This window comes from Myodes glareolus, chromosome 10, assembly GCF_982192425.1.
Source record: "Myodes glareolus chromosome 10, mMyoGla1.1, whole genome shotgun sequence".
In the NCBI taxonomy this organism is placed as follows: Eukaryota; Metazoa; Chordata; class Mammalia; order Rodentia; family Cricetidae; genus Myodes; species Myodes glareolus.
The window spans coordinates 88080543-88097571 of NC_142035.1; the positions used below are offsets into that span (position 1 = coordinate 88080543).

Below are 17029 nucleotides of genomic sequence, written 5' to 3' on the forward strand. Positions count from 1 at the left end.
AACTAAAACTAAAAAAAAAAAAAAAAGCACTTAGGACTTTTCATGACAAGGAGACACATCTGCTCCTAGCAGCACCAATTACTTCAAAAGGAAGATGGGCATCAAATCAAAGAGGCTCCTTATGGAGTCTGTTAGCCATTTGGGGGAAAAAAAAAACTGCTCTTGCCTGGACTGCTTGATGAACTGAACATCAAGAAATGACTGCTGGGCCCGCGGCGGGAAACGGGGCACCCGGCGACTTCCTAGGCTCATCCGGTCTGAATGACCTGTTCCCTTTTCTTCCAGGGATAAAACGCTGCTGAAGGAGAAGAGGAAGCATCGCGAGGAGCTGTTCATCGAACAGAAGAAAAGAAAGCTGCTTCCAGATGCTATTTTACAGCAACTAACTATAGCTCCAGAGGCTGACCTAAAGAAATCACCAGGAAATGTAAAAGTTAATTCGAAAAAGAGAGGCGAACATACTGCAAAAGGAAGAAACTCCAAGAAAGTTAAAATACAAAAAGTACAGTCCAACAGACTAAAGGCTACTTGGCTGTAAGACTAAAAGATCTGAGAGATTCGAGGCAAGAAGCAGCCAAACACTTTATCCACAATTGTTTACATGGTTCAGAATCCCAGAGGACTACTGTGAACAAGTTCCTGTCCCAGAGCAAGAGGTTCCCAGTGAAAAGAGCTGCAGCCCAGTTTCTCAATACCACATGGGGTGCTAAGAAACAACAAAATGCCAAGAGGTTTAAAAGATGCTGGATGACCAAAAAGATGAAAAAGAAAAGTTATAAGTGAAATGAAGTAAAGCTAAATGACGATGATTTATATGTATAGAAAAAAAAGAAATGACTGCTGAACTTGCCTAAAGGTGAAACAATCCTTTGGGGTTCCTACATCATGAAAGAGTCTGACAGACAGCCAATATAGGTGGGACTGTCTTTGAAATTTCCTGCTTCATGGAAAAGTCTGCTGGATACTATGAGCCTGTAGGCTGAAGATGGATGCCCCAATGATACAGAAGAACTTTGGGTGACTGTACAGGCAATGAGATGTCTCTGTCAATTCTAGAGTTTTGGAAGTTGTTTACTATGCACTTCCTGTTTACTTAGGTAATATATCCTTCTGGAGTCTTTGATGGAGTTGAAGAAAAGATAAAGTTTTCCTTAGTTATGATAAAAGATAAAATAGATATAAATATTGTAACTATAATTCTTGCTTATAACTGTTTTGTTATATGTAATTTTACTATGTTAAAGTTAAAACCTTCCTTTTTTATTTAAACAGAAAAGGTGAGCTGATGTGGGATTCCCCTCTCTATGCTATGAATACCATTGCTTAATAAAAAAAAATCTTGCGGGCTGGAGAGATGGCTCAGAGGTTAAGAGTACTGACTGCTGCTCTTCTGGAGGTCCTGAGTTCAATTCCCAGCAACCACATGGTGGCTCACAGCCATCTGTAATGAGATCTGGTGCCCTCTTCTGGCCTGCAGGCAGACACACAGACAGAATATTATATACATAATAAATAAATAAATATAAAAAAAATCTTGCTTGGCCTGATAGGGTAGAACAGATCTAGGTGGGCAAAACTAAACTGAAGGCTGGGAAAAGGAAGGTGGAGTCAGGAGAGAAGCCATGGAGCTGCCACCAGAGACGGACACACTGATACTTTGCTGGTAGGCCACAATATCGTGGCGATACACAGATTAATAGAAATGGGTTAAATTAAGATGTAAGAGTCAGCAAATAAGAAGCTAGAGCTAGTGGGCCACACAGTGATTTAATTAATATAGTTTTTGTGTGGTTATTTCAGGACTGAGCAGCTGGGAACCAACAAGCCTCTCCTACAACACACATGCCATACCACACATATGGTTCTGGGTATTGAACTCAGGCTGCTACTTATGTTCAGCAGTCAATGTCTTTATGTGATGTGCCATCTCAATGTTCCCTACTAGATTTCTATGATCTATCTATCTATCTATCTATCTATCTATCTATCTATCTATCTAGGGTTTCTCTGTAGCTTTGGAGCCTGTCCTGGAACTAGCTCTTGTAGACCAGGCTAGTCTTGAACTCACAGAGATTCACCCGCCTCTGCCTTCCAAGTGCTGGGCTTAAAGGTGTGCACCACCACCACCTGGCGAATTCTATGATCTTATCATTTTGTATCTTTCTCAGTGAACAACAAATGCCATGGAAGACAAGAATATTTATCACAGGCCTCATGTCCGCTGCTACTCCAAGCCCTGAACTCGCCTAACTATTCAGTGACAAGGGAGCAGGTGCACTTCTAAACTTGAAGTGTTTGTGGGGAGGGTAGGGTGATGATACTGAATTCCAGGAGGAAGTGAGGAGGCTGGAACAAGATATGGTTGTTTCTATTATGCCCAGATCACCGAGTCCCCCCAAAATAAACCAGGAGACCAAGTCCTGTATGTGAAAGCAAAGAGCCTTTATTCTTACACAAGAATATTGCAACAAGAACATCACAAGTTATTTCAAACTCTGACTCTCTGTGTGTCCAATGTACTGGAGAGATCAGAGAGCTCCAAGCTCAGTTAGAGTTGGGTTTTTATGGTAGCAAATGTGGAGGTGAGGGGTTTCTAAGGTTTGGGACTCCAGATTTGCTGACTTTTGTCAAGGGGTGTCCTGGTGAAAAGCAATGAGTATGTGCTAGCAGGCAATCCTATCTACAATGGTTGGAACATTAGGAATTTTCTTTGGATGGTCTGTTCCTGGGTGGTGCCTGGGTGGTCTCAGTTTGTGGTCCTTATCCGAACCAGGTATTGCCTTAGGGTAAACTACTGAGATTCCGGCCTCTATTGAGTTTTCATGGCTGGGTCCTATAGTTTCCATTCTCACCCCTCTCCTTTGTTTTCAGCCAAAAGACCTCCTTGCCAGTCCTTCTGCCACCAGGAGGGAAGAGCCCTGGAATGGATAGAGAGAATACACTATTCTGGGTCTTGTCCTCTTCCAGATGCTTTGGAAACAGATGCAGTACTGTTCACGGAAAAGTGGCATTTCTAGGGAGCACTCCATTCTCTTGATTGTCTTTCTGAGACAGAGGGTGATGCCGTAGTTTTAGTGCTTGGTCAGCTCAGAAACTTGGAGAAACTTAGTGTCACAGTTTGCATCCTCAGAACCCTGCTCACACACAACTACTCTGCTCTTTGTGTCTTGCTACCACTATTTTGAGGTAACTATCAGAATCTATTTGAAGATGCACTTCAGGATTGTGACAAGTTGGTTCTAGAACAGATGTTTTAAGAAAAAAAAATGTATTTAATTTTTTTGTGGACAAGTGATTTTGGGCCTCAACACTTAAGAGACATAACTGTGAGACAATGGCAGTCTAGATTGGTGTGTGAAGACTCAACACACACCACTAGCTTCTGAGATTTCTTTCACTCCTGCCAACAAGTGCATGAGGAGAACTGATATGTGGGCACAACTGGGAGAAGGTCCTGGGCAGGGAGAAGGAGAGAAGAGCGGGGGGGGGGGGAGTTAGAGGAGAGAAGGGACAGATGGAAATTGCCTCTCCAAGAGGGAGTAGGAAAAGAGTGAGAACTCAGGCTGAAAGCAGATCAGTCTGCCTGGGTGGGGGAGTGGGTGTAGCTTGTCTCTTAAAGAGACAGAACAGTCATTACACAGATGACCTGAATTTTGTTTGTGGGGCCTACGTGGTGGAGAGAACTGACTCCTGCAGGTTGTTCTAAGACCTCCATCCACATGCACTGGCGTGAGCTTGTGAGCACACAGAGAGACACAGAGACAGAGATACAGATTTTAATAACAAACAGAGCTGGGAGGTGGTGGCGCAGCCCTTTAATCCCAGCACTAGGGAGGCAGAGGCGGGAGGATCTCTGTGAGTTCAAGGCCAGTTTGAGCGTGTCCCAAGACAGGTTCCAAAGCTACACAGAGAAATCCTATCTCAAAAAACTAAACCAAACCAATCCAATAAAAAAAAAACACAAAAGCCAATAACAATAACAATCATAAAGAAATTCTACTGTCCAGACAGGTATAGTCAAATAGCTATAATCCTAGAAACTGGGAGGTAGAGGTAGGAGGACCAGGGTCACAGTTCAAGGTCATTCTCTGTTATGTGGAGTTCAAGGCCAGGGAAGACTACAAAACTCCATCTCAAACTATTATTTTTTATTTAAAAATTTTGTGCATATGGGTGTTTTGTTTGCATGTATGTATGTACACCATGTGAATGCAGAACCCTCAAAAAGTCAGAAAAGAGTAGGGTGCTGTTGGCGCATGCCTTTAATCCCAGGCAGAGGCACGTGGATCTCTGTGAGTTCAAGGCTAGCCTGGTCTACAGAGTGAGTTCCAGGACAGTCAGAGATACTCAGAGAAACCCTGTCTCAAAAACTACAAAAAAAAAAAAGCCAGAAAAGGGCATTGGTTTCCATGGGTCTAGAGTTATGGATGTCCACTGTCATGTAGGTGCTGGATCCATTACTTTTATCCTCTGAGCCAATGCTCCACCTTCCTTTTTTTTTTTTTAAATGTGTGTGTTCTGACACATGTAATAGCATGTGTGCCTGGTGCTAGAGGTCACAAAAGGGTGTCAGGTTCCCTGGAACTAGAGTTACAGTTACAGACCCTGTGTGGGGTGCCGGGAATATGTTATGAGTCTGTAAGGACAAACAAGTCCAGGAGTTTTAAGAGACAATATTAAGTGAAATGTTATGAGTTTGCAAAGACAAACAAGTCCTTGTTTGTTAGGATACAATATTAAGTGACACGCAAAATGAAACTAAAAAGTATGAAGCAATCAATGTGTGCAGTGGTGATAAGAGTTTGAGCTGGTGAACAAGTGTGACGTAACTATATGATAAGCAGACATGTGTGCTAATCTAGAAATAAAAAAAGTAATGTAGCCACAGACAGTATAAAAACTTGAGGCTCACGACAAGAAGACATTCTCAAAATGACTTGCTAGACATGCTGTCAGAGCGGTCATAGAGAATCCAACGAACCAGCAACTTCACAGCTGAGACCGTCCAAGAGCCAGAGAACTAGCCCTTGCCTGCGGATCAAGACTTGCTGATCCAGAGGTCTAAGTCGAGAGCCACGGACCATTATCAGGTTGTATACACCAATGCCTCAGTAATATAGGATTGAAGACCTTGCCTTGAAAGAGCACCCGGAGGGTGTCTCACATGCGTGGAGACCCGTGCCCAAGAACCAGGTCCGAGAGCCACTGGATGCAAGAACAAGAGGCAAACTTTAATGTTCACAGGCCTGTGGGTGCTGCAGTCACATGGAGAACTGAGCACCCCGAGCTACGTCTTGGGGTATCTTTATATAGGCAGAAGCAATGTTACAGAAGCAAAAGCGCGGTTACAGGAGTCCCATTGGTCAGTTTGAATGAGGCGAGGGGTGAATTTGAGGGCAGGCCTCGTGGTCCTTGGCCAGGATTAAAGAAACCAGATAACTGACCTGTCCCTATCTCAAGCATATATGGTCAGTCCTTTGAAGTCTTTGTTTGCCCCTAGGCCAGATGTCTTGACCATAAATTCCCTGTCCTGCAGCCTGATAAGGCTGTCCTGGGTATCTCACCAGATGTCTGACCATAAATCCTCTGTACTGCAGCCTAATAAGGCTGTCCTCGTTCTGACCTCAGGTATCCTGCTTTGCTCAGCATTCGGGGGCCCTTCTCTGAACTGAGCTTCTTTGCAAAATGACATAACTGTGACTAAAATGAGTTGGGGTCCTTCATTCCCCCATTTTTCTCTTATAACTTGAGTTAATTCTTTAACTCAAACTGATCATGATATTTCTGTCTCCTATTGTCTCAGTTGCTGATATTGGTGGGTCAGGACCAGAGTCTGGATAACTAAAAGCCTGTCTTTCATAGGTTGTACCAGGTGATTTAAAATGCAGGGGCCGACTGTAATGATAAGAAGCAAAATAAGTAGGGGCCCAGCTATATATATTGAAAACAAAATCAAAAGACTTGCTCAGACAATAACCATATGAAAACTAGCATTACTTCAGAATAGCTCTTAGCAAAATTATCTGATGAATGAAGCTTGAAAGTAACTACATGGTAGACATTGTGAACCATTGCAGACCTGGGATTGGCACCCATCATTGTGGCAATAGTCTATTGACTATCTCAGTCCTAAGAAACATATGGATGCCTTATCATTATAAAACAATGTTTCCCTTAAAAGGCAAGTTCAGTATTATGAAGACAAATCTCCTTTGCTGTAGACACTGGGAGTGTTGATCCTCAATTCCAGAGAATGCGCCTGAGAGGTTAGCTTCAGCCCAGCTGGCACCATATGACATTCACCGGCTTCCATTATGTTCTATAGCATCAGCTTCATCTTCATCCAAATGTACAAGGGTTGTGCCTATTGTGAGAACTTCAACAAGCAATGAAAGAAAATGCAATACAGAATGACAAATGTTTAAAACAAAACAATGAGCCCCAAAGCCCGAGGACAGTCAATGTGGAAGCAGAAATCAAGAATTAGGTTTAGTTCGTAAGAGGTACAGAAAAATAGATATAATTAACCCAGTAAGTCCTAAAAGCTCAACATGTCGTAAAAACATTAGGCCAGCTTGGACCTAGGGACAACATTCAGAGATAAAATCAATGGGGGTGTAAAAGGGAGATGGTATATTAGGATTTATGTTCAGAACTAAAACAGAAATAGAAGAAAAGGATCAGCAGCATCTTGAGACCCCAGACAGTGGTTCTCCAGCCTCTGTACTCAGAGGGACTGGAATGGTGATCGTAAATAAAACCATATTTGTTTATCTTTTGAAAATTAGGCCATTTCATAATCTAAAGTAAAATTTTCCTGTAGAAAAGCAAAACCAGTCAAGAGGTGAGAAAGATTCAGGTGTGCTTGCTTTTCTCTGCCAATATGGTCTAATCTGGAAAAATCTCAGACCGTATAAAATAATTTCTGTCAATAGGTCCCAGACACATAGGGGAGGAACAGAACAGAATTACTCTTCGCTTCTGTTATCTGTTACCGTGTTTAAAAGACATTAACTCTTAAAAAAATGAGCAGAGCCCTGTGGGCTTCTGACTTCAGAAAAGAAGAGCCTTAAAGGCGATGTAAACCCATCTTACAGCAGATGTGCCTGTCCTGTGCAGGCCCTGAGCTCAGGATATCCATCACCAGGGTCAGCCTTAGTCAGCAGATGCATGAGTAGCAGCTAACTAGCCAGGTAACAGAACTAGTGGCAGCGATTGCTGTAGTGTTTTAAACCCAGAACAGGACAGAGGGAGGTCTGTCCAGTCATTTTGCTGGTCTCTAGGGCCAATTTTGTCAGTTTATATCCTATCTATCTGACCTGAGCTTTGGGGTTGGTAAGCATAATTGATCCCCAGTGTCTTTGGTCATGCCCTAACTTACCTGGGCAACAAAGGCAGGTCTATTATCGGACATGATTACCTTGGGCATCCCAAACCTCGGGAAGATTTTTTTATGATCTTCTTTGGCAAACGTGTGGCCGTGAGGAGGCTCAAGATTTCCGCAAGTGTCAGCAGTCCTCTTTGTCTGTATATTGCTCCGTGTATATGGGTGGTGGCAAAAGCATACCTGTTGTCAGTGTAGATGTTTCCTCTGCCATCCATAGAATTTGTGTCAATGTCACAAGTTCAGCCTTCTGGGTGGGCCAATATCCCTGAAGGGAAGCTATTTATCCAAATCATTCGCTTCCTGTTCATCATTCCTGCCCCCACCTTTCGCTTACCTTCAGTCCTGTATACCTGCTTGGCTCCGACTCCCAGCCTTGTGCCCCAGGCAAGCTTCGCCATTATTTCCGGCTCTGCCTGGCGCTGCTCAGCCTGCCATTCTGCCAGCCGCCTGTCCTTTCTGCAGATGCTGGTATGATCCATAGTCCATCGACGTGAGCAGGGCACAGGAGCAGCAGCCTGGTGCAGGAGGGCACCTGTGGTAGCATTGTGAGTGCTCTATTGCAGTCTGACACGAGGGAGGGGAGCAGACTGCAGGGTGAGCAGCCAGGGCTCCTGCAGGTTTTAAGACAAGTGTGGCACCAGGACAGTTGCTAGGAGGCAAGGATTTCTCCGGTGGTGATGGCATGGGGCGGTGGTCATCCTGGTGAGGAAGGTGTGGTGAAGGCAGAGGCAGGCAAGCAGCCTGCATCTTCTGCAGAACTGAAAACAGCAGGAAAAGTAAAAGTCCCTCGTTTGGTCAGCAAAAGTCTTTGGTCATACATTCAGGGATGACCAGGGAGGGATGAGTCATTTATGTGTCCTTAAAAAAATCTATAGAGGTATCTAATGTCCTTTTTCTTGCAATAAGCACAATAGCCTTTGTCCAAGGGGTGCCTCTGTTTATCTTTATTTGTCTTTGGTCCTCTTCTATTGCCCAGGCTCCCTATCTGTCTGAGTCCAAATTTCCTGTCTATGATCCCTCCGGTTTTCTCTTTTCTCTCTTTTGCTTCATTTTTTCTGTCTCTCGTTTAACATTTTCTCTGTCTCCCCAAATTCTGCAAGGTATAGTCTTGCAACCTGTCTATCTGCTGTAACTTCTTCCTTATATCTGATGTTGACTGCCCTATGAAAGCCATGACTATCGCTGCCTGTTGACTTTAGAGGTTGGGTAAGATGCCTGTAAATCTTCATTAAACATTTAAGGAACATAGATTCTAACTGGCCCCTGGAGAACCTCTCTTTCCTTGGCCGAATTAGTGGGGTGCCTTGTAGCCCCCCTGAGAATTGCCATGAGCCCAGCATTTTGACTGTCAGTTTTTCCCTTTAAGAATTAATTGGACACCATCATGTAAAAGAATGAAAGTGGATCCATATTTCTCTATGCACAAAACTAAAATCCAAACAAATCAAAGAGCTTAACATAAAACCAACAATATTGAACCGCATAGAAGAAAAAGGGTTTTAAATACATTTTTAAACATAGCCTCAGTGGCATAGACATTGAGAGAAACAATCAATCAATAAATGAGATCTCCAGAACTGAGAAGCTTTCTGTATAGCAAAGGATATAATCAACAGAACATAACATCAGCCTGTAGAATGGGAAGATATTTTTATAAGAAAATTAGGAACTTAGTCCTCATAAGAACAAATAATCCAAAAAATTATGTTACAGACCTAAACTGTAAACTCTCAACAGATGGACTTAAAATGACTGAAAGATATTTAAAAGATTCTCAAATATAACATCTTTAATCATTGGAGAAATGTGAATCAAAATAACTCTTGAGACTCCATCTTATTCCTATAACATGATCAAGATCAAATACTGCTCATAACCTATGTAAAAGAGAAACTCCTTTACCATTGGTGGAAATGTAAACTGGCACAGCCATTTTGGATCCTAATATATTGAAATCTCAGAAAACTAGTCAACAAATCATCCCAAGACTTAGTTATGTCTCTATTGGGTCTGTAGGAACCTTTGAATCTATTATAGTCCCTAACTTTAAGCTGCGGGCGGGACATAGGCTCCTTGTGGGCTGCGCGCCCACGTCTCTCCGCCCTCCGCCCTCCTTTCGGGGCGCACACCTAGCTAGCGTTCCTTTTGGTGCCACCTGGCAATTCGCCTGGTCCCGTTTGTAACTCTCTCTCTCTCTCTATGGCTCTTTTGTATCCTTTAGCAAATCCTATCGGCGAGCGCAGGCAGTCCCTGCGGACCGCTGCTCGCAGCCGCCTCCGCCTCCGCTCCGTAGGACTTGGGAGCCAGCACACACGCGGCCCCGCCCCCTGTGTTTCCGGCAGGAGCCGACGCTGCTCCCTCCCCACGTCTGGGCAGCACGGCCCACAGCTCCCCGACGAGCTTGTATCCGGGCCTATGTGTTCTGGCCGCACTGCTGTTTTTCTCCCCTCCTTGGCCTGTCTGTCACGGCCCTGGCCCATCTGGCAGGGTCCCGTGGCTGCCTGCGCTCTTCCTCATCTGCGGCCCACCAGCGGCGGCCGCCCCCAAGGTGCCAGTTGGCAAGTCCAGCCATTGCTCTCATCAGCGCGGTGCCCTTCGCCACCGAGAACCAGAACTAGCCAAGCGCAGCGCAGCGCACATTCGGGGTAGGGCTTGGCAATCGCAACAGCAACAACAGCAAGCGGGAGGTCGGGCTGGGTATCAGGAAGGCAGAGTTTTCTGTTTTGTTTTGTTTTGTTTTGTTTTCCCCGCTCCTGCATGGGAAAAGAGACAGGGGAGGGGCAGACTGCCGCTATCATCTGCACCATGCTCTGTAATAAAAATGGTTTTACCCAGAGTAGGGGAGTTCCCTGGATAAACTCTCCTGGTGGCCATTCCAGGAAGCAGACTGCTTGCCGTCTCTCGGATTTCCACGGCTTGGTCTGCAACTTCTCTCTAAAGTTAGAGCAAAGGTCAGCGGTGGATACTTACTGTTTACTGTCCCATGGTACCAGGTTTAGACTCGAGTACAAACAGAAACGAAACAAAATACAAAAACAAAGACATGACAAAGACAGAACAGACAGCCGGCGACGCAAAGCGCAACTTCGGTGACAAACCGAAAGTACAAATTCAGATGGCTGCAGCAAACCGAAAGTACAAATTCAGATGGGGAAGTGAAAACTTCACCCTACAGACGCACGAATTTCTAGGATTCGTGCTGAGCCCCTCGGGCTCTCCAGATCCCTGGGGCGTCCCCCAGGGTAGCGGGTGAGAAGTTCAGAGCCCGTCAGCTCCTCCTCAAAGCCGCCCAGAATACAGATGACCATGGATCCAGGTCTACGGAATACAGACGCTTGCGCATTACATCAAATTAATACATCAAGACAGCAAACAGACAAGGACAAATAGTGGCTAGCCAGCTTACCTCCCAGTGGGTTGTCGGATGGGTTGGGCAGAGATCTTCCACAATCCCACTTCTGACACCAAATGAAAGAGCACCCGGAGGGTGTCTCACATGCGTGGAGACCCGTGCCCAAGAACCAGGTCCGAGAGCCACTGGATGCAAGAACAAGAGGCAAACTTTAATGTTCACAGGCCTGTGGGTGCTGCAGTCACATGGAGAACTGAGCACCCCGAGCTACGTCTTGGGGTATCTTTATATAGGCAGAAGCAATGTTACAGAAGCAAAAGCGCGGTTACAGGAGTCCCATTGGTCAGTTTGAATGAGGCGAGGGGTGAATTTGAGGGCAGGCCTCGTGGTCCTTGGCCAGGATTAAAGAAACCAGATAACTGACCTGTCCCTATCTCAAGCATATATGGTCAGTCCTTTGAAGTCTTTGTTTGCCCCTAGGCCAGATGTCTTGACCATAAATTCCCTGTCCTGCAGCCTGATAAGGCTGTCCTGGGTATCTCACCAGATGTCTGACCATAAATCCTCTGTACTGCAGCCTAATAAGGCTGTCCTCGTTCTGACCTCAGGTATCCTGCTTTGCTCAGCATTCGGGGGCCCTTCTCTGAACTGAGCTTCTTTGCAAAATGACATAACTGTGACTAAAATGAGTTGGGGTCCTTCAGCCTAAGACATAGGAACCCTTGCTGAATGTGTGATGTGATTGAAGGTGTGATGTGATTGATTGACTAGGATTGTTATAGGTTTGATGTTTACCTATATCTGCCATAAGAATAATTAGGGATTTAAATGATTGTTATAGTTTTGATGTTTGCCCATACCTGCTAACAATTGGAGCTTTGACTATTGGCATAATAAACTTGTTCCTAGAACAAACACTATGGTCATCCTGAGTATTTACTTGCAGACCTCTAAGTAAGGGCAGAATGCCCGCTCAGGAATAAGACTCGCGACAGAATAGAACCCGTACAAGTGTAGGAAGTGCTCTTACTGACTCAGTCATCCACCCAGCTCCAAACTAAAGTTTGTTTAAAAAGCCAGGTACAGTGCTGCACGCATTTAATCATAGTAAATCAGGAAGTATAGGCGGGCAGATCTCTGCAGATTCGATTTCATCTATGCAGCGAGTTCCAGGGTAGCAAAGGTACATGGTAGGACCTTGTCTCAAATAAATCGGAAGAAAAATTTAAAAGCTATCGTGTAAACATATTAGGTATGTGGGTGCCACTAACTGCTGAGTGGTAGTTGTTTCCACGCCACTGTGATAATCTACAACACTGACCATGCCTACTGTCGGTGACTTCACTCATTGCCTCTAAGATGCTCCCACTCTGCTGAGAGGCTACCTCTGGCTCACAGGCTGCAAATGCAGGTATTTGCCTCAGAGGGTTGGATCACACCATATTTGGTTTACAGGCTGTTTTGTTTTTGTCTTTTTTTTTCTTCTCAGCACGTCATAATCAAGACAATGTAAAATGCCTAGGAGGCTGAGGACGTGTGAGTCCAGCTCCGAACCTCCTGCTGTGTAAATCCAAGTGCTGACAGAGCAAGTCTGGCTGCTGTTACTTCTCAGTGCTGGTTCCCTTCTCCTGCCCAGTCACCTGCTACTACCTTACATCATCATTTACAGCTGCTCAGCCAGCTGTTTTCATTTTTTTTAAATTTATATTTATTGAGCTCTACATTCTTCTCGGCTCCCCTCCCTGCCTTTCCCCTCCCACTTCAACCCTTCCCCAAGGTCCCATTATCCCAATTTACTCAGGAGATCGTGTCTTTTTCTACTTCTCATGTAGATTAGATCTATGTAAATCTCTCCTAGTTGTTGTTGCATTGTTGTCTAAGTTCTTTGGGATTGCGGTTTGTAGGCTGGTTTTCTTTGCTTTATGTTTAAAAACCACCTATGAGTGAGAACATGTGATAATTGTCTTTCTGTGTCTTGGTTACCTCACTCAAAGTAATGTTTTCTAGTTCCATCCATTTTCCTGAAAAATTCATGCTGTCTTTATTTTTTCCTTCTGTGTAGTACTCCATTGTGTAAATATACCACATTTTTTTTCCTATCCATTCTTGGTCCAGGAGCATTTAGGTTGTTTCCAGGTTCTGGCTATGACAAAGCTGCTATGAACATAGTTGAGCACATGTCCTTGTGGCACGATTGAGCATGCCATGCTCCTGACGCGGCCTGGACTTGCCGAGACTGGCAGGAGTGCCAGGATTGAGACACACGGAGGCTTCTTTGCAGGTTGAAGAACAGCAACCTTTATTTTGCCCAGCAACCTTTTATAACTCTACTGCTTCTGTGGAAAACCACCGGCCAGAAAGAACACTTACATCCTTGTCAACTACAGACCACAAGGAAGTTCCCTTGTTGGTCGGGGGAGTGAGGGCAGCTAGATCACAACAGAGCAACCTTTGGATATATACCCAAAAGTAGTATTACTGGGTCGCCACACTGACATCCAAAGAGGTTGTATCAGTTTGCATCCCCACCAGCAATGCAGAAGTGTTCCCTTTCCCCCACAACCTCTCCAGCATAAGTTGTCATTAGTGTTTTTGTTTTCTTTTAAGATTTGTTTGTTTATTTATTTATTTATTTGTACAGCATTCCTTCCATGTGTGCCCGCATGCCAGATGGCTGTGAGCCACCATCTGGTTGCTGGGAACTCAGGACCTCTAGAAGTGCAGTCAGTACTCTTAACCACTGAGCCATCTCTCCAGCCCTCATCAGTGTTTTTGATCTTGGCCATTCTTACAGGGGTAAGATGTAATCTCAAGAGTTTGATTTGCATTTCTCTGATAACTAAGGATGTTGAACATTTCCTTAAGTATATTTCAGCCATTTTAGATTCCTCTGTTGAGAGTTCTCTGTTTAGGTCTGTACTCCATTTTTTTTTTATTGGATTATGTGATCTTTTGGTGTCCAGTTTCTTGAGTTCTTTGTATATTTTGGAGATCAGAACTGTCTGATGTGGGGTTAGCAAAGATCTTTTCCCATTCTGTAGGCTGCCGTTTTGTCTTGTTGACTGTGTCCTTTGCTTTATAGAAGCTTTTCAGTTTCAGGAGGTCCCATTTATTATTTCTCTCAATGTCTGTGCTGCTGGGGTTATATTTAGGAAGTGATTCCCTGTGCCAATGTGTTCAAGTGTACTTCCCATTTTCTCTTCTATGAGGTTCAGTGTGGCTGGCTTTATGTTGAGGTCTTTGATTCATTTGGATTTGAGTTTTGTGCATGGTGATAGATATGGATCTATTTTCATTTTTCTACATGTTGATATCCAGTTATGCCAGAACCACTTTTAAAATATGCTTTCCACAGGGCAGGAGACCCTGACTTCCCTAGGGGACAAAGAGGGAGGAGGAGAGGGAGGGGGGGCGTGGGAGGACGTTGGGAGGAGGGGCGTAAATGGAAACTTTTTATAATTTAATAAAATTACAAAAAAAAATATGCTTTCTTTCTCCATTTGATATTTTTTGCTTCTTTATCAAAGATCAGGTGTTCGAAGATGTGTGGATTGATATCCGGGTCTTCTCTTCAATTCCATTGGTCCTCCTGTCTGTTCTTATGCCAATCAATACCAGTCTGTTTTCAGTATTGTGGCTTTGTAATAGAGTTTGAAGTCAGGGATTGTGATGCCTCCAGAAGTTCTTTTATTGTAGAGGATTGTTTTGGTTATCCTGGGTTTTTTGCTTTTCCAAATGAAGTTGAGTACTGTCAGCCAGCTGTTTTCTAATGGATTATTTTTGTGTATGTCCATGTGGATGTTGGAAGAGGCCGCTAGTTAGTTCCTGGCCACTTAGCCTCAAAATAATCACACAGAAACTGTATTAAATAACTGCTTGGCCGATTAGCTCTAGCCTCTTATTGGCTAACTCTTACATATTAATTTAACCTATTTCTATTAATCTGTGTATTGCCATGTGGCTGTGCCTTACTGGCTAAAGTTCCCAGAGTCTGTCTCTGGTGGGGCTACATGGCTTCTCCCTAACTCCTCCTTTCTCCCAGCATTGTTTAGTTTTTCCTACCTAACTCTACCTTCTGCACAGGCCCATGACAGTTTATTACTGGTATACACAGCATACAGAGGGGTCCCACACCATGTGGATGCCCTGATGTGTGGAGGACAGAAGACAGTTTGCAGTTCTGTTTCTCCCGTCACGTTAGTCTCCAGGATCAAACTCAGCTGGGCAGGCTTGTTGACAAATGTAAGCACCCCGCTCCATTATTTTTTGTTTTGGGGATAGGGTAGCATTATGTAGCCTACATATTGAACTATGTAAACCAGGCAGGCCTCAAACCAAGAGATCCACTTGACTCTACTTCCAAAACGCTGGGATTAAAGGCGTGTACCACATCTGGCCCATTTCTTTTTTAATGATGTATTTTATTTTTATTTTTTTGAGACAGGGTTTCTCTGTAGCTTTCAAGCCTGTCCTGGAACTAGCTCTTGGAGACCAGGCTGGCCTCGAACTCACAGAGATCCACCTGTCTCTGCCTCCCGAGTGCTGGGATTAAAGCTGTGTGCCACCACCGCCAGGCTAATGATGTATTTTAAATTATGTGTATGTGTACGTGAGTGCAGGTGTTCACAGAGAGCAGAAAAAAGTGCTGGGCCCTCTGAAACTGGAGCTACAGATAGGTTTGAGTGCTGCAAAGTGAACTCAGGTCCCCTGCAATAGTGAGTCTTAACTGGTGAGGTCTCTCCAGTCTACTACAGCTCATTTTTCTAGAAAGCCTGATGAACTGTGAGCAGTGTTTCATACTTGAAATCCCAGCAAATGGGCAACTAAGGACAGACTACATAGCAAGAATGTCTCAGCTAAACTAGAACATTTTTGAGCCAGCTGTGGCCCCTGCCTGTGATTCCAGACCTGGGGGACTGAGATGGAAAGATTAAAAACAACCTAAGGAGCTACAGAGCTTGTCTTAGAACAGAGCACTTCAGGCCTCTGAAACAGTCCTTCCAGGCTGCTTTGTTTTCAGAGATGGTGTTAGAATCCAGGAACACTATTCTGCCTTAGTCTTTTGAGTATTGGCATTTCAGGCACAAGGCATCACTACTGTTTTATTTTAGGCAGGGTCTACGTAAACCAGGCCACCCTCAAGTTCATGGTGTGCTCTGCTTCAATGTTCCAAATTATCAGAATTATAGGTGCAAGTAACCATGCACTGCTAAATTTCAGAATTTTATGTCAAAGTTTTAATAGATTTTATGACAGACCAAAGGGATTATTCCCTAGCAGAACCCACAGATGAATTAAGCAGGATTGAGATGACCAAACTATTTGTTTTTTGACATGGTCTTACTATGGAACCTTGGTTGTCTTTCAGCTCACTTATGTAGATCTGCCTGCCTCTGCTTTCCAAGTGCTTGGGCTAAAAGCGTGTGCCACCATGCCCACTAGTGTTTGTTTTTTGAGTTAGTATTCTGATGTAGTTTGCTTTAGTCCCACATTTGCTATGTAATGGAGGGTGATTTGTGAACTCCTGAACCTCTTCCTGCCTGTACTCCCCAGATGTTCAGGCTACAGGTTTGTATCGCTGCCCCTATTTTTATGATCATACAGACAGAAACCAGGCACTTGTTCCTGTCAGATAATTGCTCACCACAAAGTTACTCCTCAACCTATAGAGCCTATATAGAAGACTCATTTTTGCTGTGCAATCTTAGACCATGTTGAATTCAGGTCAAAATGCACAGGTAAGACCAAAGTCCTGCTGCCCCCTGGTGGTGGACTGACCTTCAACAGTCAGACAGGTTCTCAGAACACAGGGTATGGGCACAGAAGCCACAGGATAAACATGGTGCATTTTCCTACAACATCTTTACTTGACGTTTTTTTTGGGAGAAAAGAGTAGGTAATGCAAAACACTTCTCATATTAGAACAGATGCATATAATATTGAATAGAATATAAAATTTACATTACTTTTGAGACAAAGTACTTTTGACAAAGACAGTTCAAGCTAAGCTACTCATGAGTTTCAGGAGTATCACTAAACCCTGAGTGGGAGAAGACCCTGCATGCTCATGCTACCTAACATCATGGCCTTGGCCACATTGATAGAAGTCTAAAAGCAGCAAATTCAGTGCTTATTCATTTGGCAAAGTATCAGTGAATTAATTAACAAGTGACAGTTTAGGCTTTCTCTTCTTAGGAGCATTTAACCTGCTGTTAAAAGGCCTGAGTAAATAGTAGCTTTATGCTTGAGTTGAAAATCTTCCTTCAAAAGTGATTTTCCTGCAGCAAAGT

At 44.0% G+C, this 17029-nt stretch overlaps 1 long non-coding RNA gene and 1 pseudogene across 2 annotated transcripts; one reads left to right on the forward strand and one right to left on the reverse strand.

Annotated features, from left to right (window-relative positions):
* The first annotated feature begins 265 nt into the window (after positions 1-265).
* On the forward strand, positions 266-809 carry LOC125396486 (U3 small nucleolar RNA-associated protein NOL7 pseudogene; annotated as a pseudogene).
* A 4401-nt stretch (positions 810-5210) lies between these two features.
* Positions 5211-10787, reverse strand: LOC148120720 (uncharacterized). 2 transcript variants are annotated; one of them, XR_015739131.1, is made up of 2 exons: positions 10358-10787; positions 5211-7919 (listed from the first exon to the last, which is right to left on the reverse strand). It is a non-coding gene; the product is annotated as an uncharacterized LOC148120720 (long non-coding RNA). The 2 variants fall into 2 exon arrangements; XR_015739130.1 differs by having other exon boundaries at positions 5211-8145.
* Between the last annotated feature and the right edge of the window lie 6242 nt (positions 10788-17029).